At 39.2% G+C, this 6,030-nt stretch overlaps 1 pseudogene; it reads right to left on the bottom strand.

Moving 5' to 3' along the window:
- Nucleotides 1-414: 414 nt before the first annotated feature.
- Nucleotides 415-862, bottom strand: LOC119815664 (annotated as a pseudogene).
- Between the last annotated feature and the right edge of the window lie 5,168 nt (nt 863-6,030).

Below are 6,030 nucleotides of genomic sequence, written 5' to 3'. Positions count from 1 at the left end.
GCCCACTCCACCCCTCTTCAAGACAAAGAGCCATCAGGGTTTCCTTCACTATGTTAAGTCCAAGGTCCTCCCAGCTCCCCCTAAGTCCAGGAAGGTGAGCAACCAAACTGACAAGGCTCACAGTGAGCCCGTCCATGCTGTAGAGTTCATGTTCATTGCCCTTGATTTTTTAAATAGATGGATAACCTTTGATTCCCTGGGTAATGGGGATACTCATTGTATTTTTTTAAACAATTCTATGCTATGACACATGGCAAATCTCACCATTCCAGAGAATTAGGAAATCATAGATCTGAGTGGGTCTGTGTGGCTCAACAAACTGAGTGGGGAAGCTCCATACAGTAAGCTGGACAAGACAGAGCAAATGCTTTTTTTTCTTTAAAGTTTATTCAAAACAACAAACAGTCTTCAAGCTCACTGTAGTGGCTGACCAAGTCCACGACCAAAGCCTCCTCTAAACTGGAACTGGGTGCTGCACCAGGGGGCACAGCACTCCTTCTGTAGGTGTCTATCCGCCTCCCCCTTGTGATCCTTGCCAGGTACTCATCCTCTGGCCGAGACTTGCCAGTTTGGGGATGGCTAAGGCGCAGGGTGACAGGCACCATCTCCGGAGGCAGGTGGAGATAATCACGGAGATACTGGATGCCCTCATTAGTAAGGTACCAATAGAAGTGTCTCCAGGCAAACTGCTCCTTAACATAGCCTCGAGACTCCAGAGACTGCATGGTCTTCATGACAGGAAAGTTGGGCATCTTGTCCACCAGCTCAAGGTGTTTGGGCATATGGACATCCATGGCAACCATCATTCCTTCCTTAAAAAGGAGCTCATAGATGGCAATGCGGTCTTCTTGGGCATCAACATCGTGGCGGGTGCAGGGTCCGGAATGGAGGCTGGAAAACACAAACGCTTGAAAGATGAAGGAAACAGCTGTGTCTCTGATTTTGCCTACCTTCAGTGGCCATGTTTGTTTCTTTTACCTGTGGAGATCAGGCTCCAGGTTCTTTGGCTGTTAAGCATGAATCTGCTGTGTGATTCTCCCGGGTGTTTGGGGCTTTGTTTTTGGTCTAAGGATGCATAATTTCTTCCTCTGGTAATAGGGCTGATAGTTTTTTGGATTAAGAAAACGCAGGTTTGGTCATTTTTCACTCTGTAGACATCCACTATGGGACTATGCCACAGATAATCCTGTAAAACAATTTCATAACAGTTCCGCTAAAACTGCGTATCATACTGCTTCTGATTATATTCAGAATGCTGTTGAACATCCATTTGAAGCATCATAGATTAGAATCATTGCTATTTGGAAAAAACTGGGAACTTAAAGTTTGTAAAGCAAAGACTGGACCAGCATTCTTTTCAACCCACTTCCCCTTTCTTTTAGAGCACACATAATATCCTCAAATTCTAAAGGGCTTGAAACACACAAATCAAGGCACTTGCTATCCCAAAACTCTATTATACCATAGCACCTTAGAAAACTTGGGTTTGTTCTGTGGTGTTTCTGAATAAAGGAAACATGTGTTCTTATGTCACAGGAACACTGATCTATCACTTTCTGCCTGGTGTGCTCTCTTCTCAGACTGCAAAGAAAGCCACTTTTCCATAGAACAGTCCATAGCAATTTTAGGCTTTCGTGTCTCTGCCTAGTCACCTTAGCTTATAAGTGACCTTCTGGCTTGAGTACAATGGCATATTCCTGTAATGTCATCAGTCAGTGCTTGACACTGGATGACCTGAATTTGAGCACAGCTTGGGTTGCATAGGAATGTATGTCTCAGAAATAGTAATATAACAAGATGTCTTCTGGTGTGTGTGTTTGAGATTTGTGTGTGTGTGTGTGTGTGTGTGTGTGTGTGTGTGTGACCTGAATTCAATCCTTAAGATTAAAATGAAATAGCAAAGCAAAGCAAAATGATTTAAAATAAAGGAACAGATTCAGGGAATTCTTCCTTTTTCCCAGTTTTGTTGGCACTTGATTGGCACATCACTCTTGATTTTTTTAACTGTATACATTTTTTATGCAAGTGGTCCCTTTATCTGTCTATGTTATGGACATTAATCTCTTTCCATACCCTAGAAATGGGGAACCAAAGGTAAAGTCGATGCCACAAAGAGCTTGTATGCTAAATTATGGCATACTTTTAGAAGTAAAGAAGAAGAGTAGAGGGCAGTTGGTCACTAGATTGTCATTGCTTTTCTTGGTTCTCTTGGGTGGTTGTATGTCCATTTATCCACAGGAATTCTTTTACATACGAATTTAAAGCAGATGTGCACATCAGAGGAGAGGATTCTGTAAAAAATTAAAGAAAGATTCTGAAGTATTTGTTTTAGTAGAAAAAAATGAAAAATTTAAGAGGAAAAAAGGAAGGCAGACGATAAAATGTGGCAGGAGAGAGATTTTCAATTGTGTGTGGATAATGTGTGCTGGAAAGTTCATCAATTAAAATGTTTACTTTGCTCTAATTTAAGTGAAATAATAAACCATTGTAGATCTGCATGTGTATGTGTGTCTCCCCCGTCTCTCTCTCTCTCTCTCTCTCTCTCTCTCTCTCTCTCTCTCTCTCTCTCTCTCTCTCTCTCTCTCTCTCTCTCTCTGTGTGTGTGTGTGTTTGTAGGTGAATAAGAATTGGTGGAAGGGGGACTTATAAATTCAATTTCACCTTTTAAAAGATTACTTTTATTTCTGCATAAACTATTAGCAAATGGTTGACAGAAAGTAACAGTGGAGTTGAATAGGAAACAGATTCCTTAGTTGACTTGGGGATGTGGAGGAGGAAGGAATAGGGAGAGAATGATTCAGCAGTGGCTTTAGCCCACAGACTACACAGTATACTCAGTATACAGCCTGAAGGAAAAATAAGCAAAAACATCAAAGATTGTTGGTATGGAAGTAAAATTCAAGAATTCTGAATTACATATATTGTTTCTGAGGTGCTCACATGTATCTAAGAGATGTTTCATATGTGTGGAATATTTGAGTTTGATAGGATGGAATATACATATGGTATGTGGTCATTAAAATGTAGTACTCACAGAAACTAGTACAATAGATATTACTGAGAACTATTTGAGGTAGGAATAATGTTTAAATTTGTTGATTAAATCATCTCGTCTAGGAACAGACTGTACATATACAAAAACATCAAACCTAACCTAGGACATACTAAGAATAAGATATTGAGTGCCATGTTCTTTGTTTATTTCTTTTTTTCAACTTAATACAAGTTGAGTAATCTGGGAAGAGGGGAATTCAGAAAACATCTCCCTCAGATTGGTTTGTGATCATGTGCATAAGGGCATTTTCTTGATTACTTATTGATGTGGGTGGGTCAATGAGGGCAATAAAATCCCTGAGAGGGTGGTTCTGGGCTCCGTAGGAAAGACAGCTGAGCAAGCCAGTGGAAAGAAACCAGTATCAATTTTCCTCCCTGGTTTGTGCTTGAGCAACTGTCTCCTGGTTCCTGCTGTGAGTTCCTGCCTTGCCTTCATCTCCTGATGGACTTGATGCTGACATGAGCCCTTTTTGGTCAGTATTCCATAAAAGTAACAGAAGGAAAGCTAGCATATTGAGCAAAATGAAAGGAAGAAGTTAAAGATACATGAGAACTATTATTTAGTATAAAAGAGAAAAATATTTCTTGAGAACTTATAGAAATACATGTTATGAAGGTATGTGGTCATTAGAATGTAGTACTATTTAAGTACATGTTAATATTGTAAAGTCTTCTCAGTGAGGACCAATACTAGTGCCTCATTGTCAAACCAGAGATCAGCTATGGCTGAAAGAGATCTCTGTAGAATGGGGGAGATTTCAGTCAGTGATAATGAGGATAGAGAGAATGGCAATTAAGAACCGTTTCTATTAAGGGGCAGAGGATGGAAACCCAGTGATGTAAAAAATTATTATTATAATGCTGACGGCATTAAAGGAAGTCTTTGTCATTTAGGAAATGATGGTGTGTTGAAGAACAATTGAATATGAGAGGTGGGTGCTAGAGAACTTACACAGTCAATGCACAGCTCTGAATATTGGAAAGTTGATGAGAATTCATAGTGCCAGATATGAGGCACTATGCGAGCTAGATGAAGGAAACAAAAGAAAGACACTATAGGCAGTGGTATGCTAGATTATAAGATGGTATGTGTGGGCATTATTCTGTCTGGTTTTTTTTTTTTTTTTGGTTTTTTTCGAGACAGGGTTTCTCTGTAGCTTTGGAGCCTGTCTTGGAACTAGCTCTTGTAGACCAGGCTGGTCTCGAACTCACAGAGATCCGCCTGCCTCTGCCTCCCGAGTGCTGGGATTAAAGGCGTGCGCCACCACCGCCCGGCTCTGTCTGTTTTTCTAATGAAATTGAACTAATGTAATGATCTGTGCATGGCAGACCGAATAATGGGCTTTGTGTACTTCATAAGAAACTACCACAATCCCAGAGAAATCAGACAACAATGAGGACACTAAGATAGACTTACATAGATATAATCTACATGGAAAGTAGAAAGTAGAAAAAGACAAGATCTCCTGAGTAAATTGGGAGCATGGGGACCTTGGAGGAGGGTTGCGTGGGGGGAGGGGTGAGACAGAAAAGGGAGCAGCGAAAAATGTAGAGCTCAATAAAGATCAATTAAAAAGATACAGTAAGAATTATGAACAAATAAAAAAGAAAGTAGCATATATTACCACAATATCAGTTTTTCTAATAAATATAATTGACATACTCCATGAATAGTGACCCTCTCTAGCCACATCTAGCTCTGAGGTGTGGAGGAAACAGGTTTCACAGAGTCTGGGCATCTTGTGGAAGTTTGATCGGCAATTGTGGAGGGAATTTTTAGGTATGTACTTGTATGGTAGAATCATGAAAACTTTGCAGAGACAGGAAAAAGAAGAGGTGGTTGTGAGTACAGAGGCTGGAGAGTCCGCAGAACTGACTAATGGAATGTGGGTGGCAAGAGGATATAATCTAAGAAGAAATGCTGGATTTGATATTTCAGTAGCCGTGGCCATGACAGGGTTAGAATTTTAAAGGACTGTTCACCCCATATGAAGCTAAGATCGTCCCATATGAGAAGTAATCTTTAAGACATCACTTTATTTAATCAGCTTACCTGAGATATTCTAAAGTTAAAGGTGACCTATGTAAGTAGTCATCTGGGACGATTCCTGAGGTGATGTGCTTATTGATTGCTTTTGCATTATCTCATGACATTTTGTTCTATAATTTCTGCTTTTCTTTTTTCTTACTTAGTTTTATATAGTTATACTGTGGTTTCATCTCAAAAACACAAACATCTCTTACTTCAAAGTGGTCTTAAAGTAGCCAAGAAAAATGCTTAGTTTATGTGAGAAAAATAATAACAAGAAATAGCAAGAAAGTACTTGTAATTACCCTTAACAGTAATAAATGAGTGCAGGAACAAGTGAATAGATATCATTACCATTTTAAAAATGAAAGAAGCTGTATGAATTTTAATGCATTTATTTATGTACAGAATAACTCAAACCTCAAAGATAAATTACTCCAGATTACATGGCTTATTAGTGAACTAAATGAGGCTAGATCCAAATACTATGTCCAATTCAGTTTCTATAGAAGCTCCTTCAATGCATGGTCTGCAGCATCAAATGTAGATAAAGGAGCAGAAATAGAGTATAAATTGAAACTTTGGTGTTGATTAAATACACCTTGTGTAAACAAAAAAATGCAGGTTTTCCTCAATATTTTGAATTGTATCTATTCCTATTTATTTACCTTCACAACAGCAATGCATTAAGCCATCTTAAAAGTTCCTGTTTTTCTAAGAGAATTACCGACTATGGAATCCTCAAGGTTAATCACAGTGTTATTTCCCACAATGAGTTGAGGACATCTATGTCTCAGATGGAGTTGTTACTGAACATTGGGAGAAGTGGGTACATAGCATAGCATGAAGAGAGGTAGAGAGGCACAGTGGTATAGTTTACACATTCAATACCTCGATGATTTCACTAGTGTTTCTGATTTCCATTCCATATTCTTGGGGGTCTGTGT

This window comes from Arvicola amphibius, chromosome 5, assembly GCF_903992535.2.
Source record: "Arvicola amphibius chromosome 5, mArvAmp1.2, whole genome shotgun sequence".
NCBI classification, from domain to species: domain Eukaryota; kingdom Metazoa; phylum Chordata; class Mammalia; order Rodentia; family Cricetidae; genus Arvicola; species Arvicola amphibius.
The sequence above is the reverse complement of the archived record's forward strand: the minus strand, read 5'-3'. Positions and strand labels throughout refer to the sequence as shown.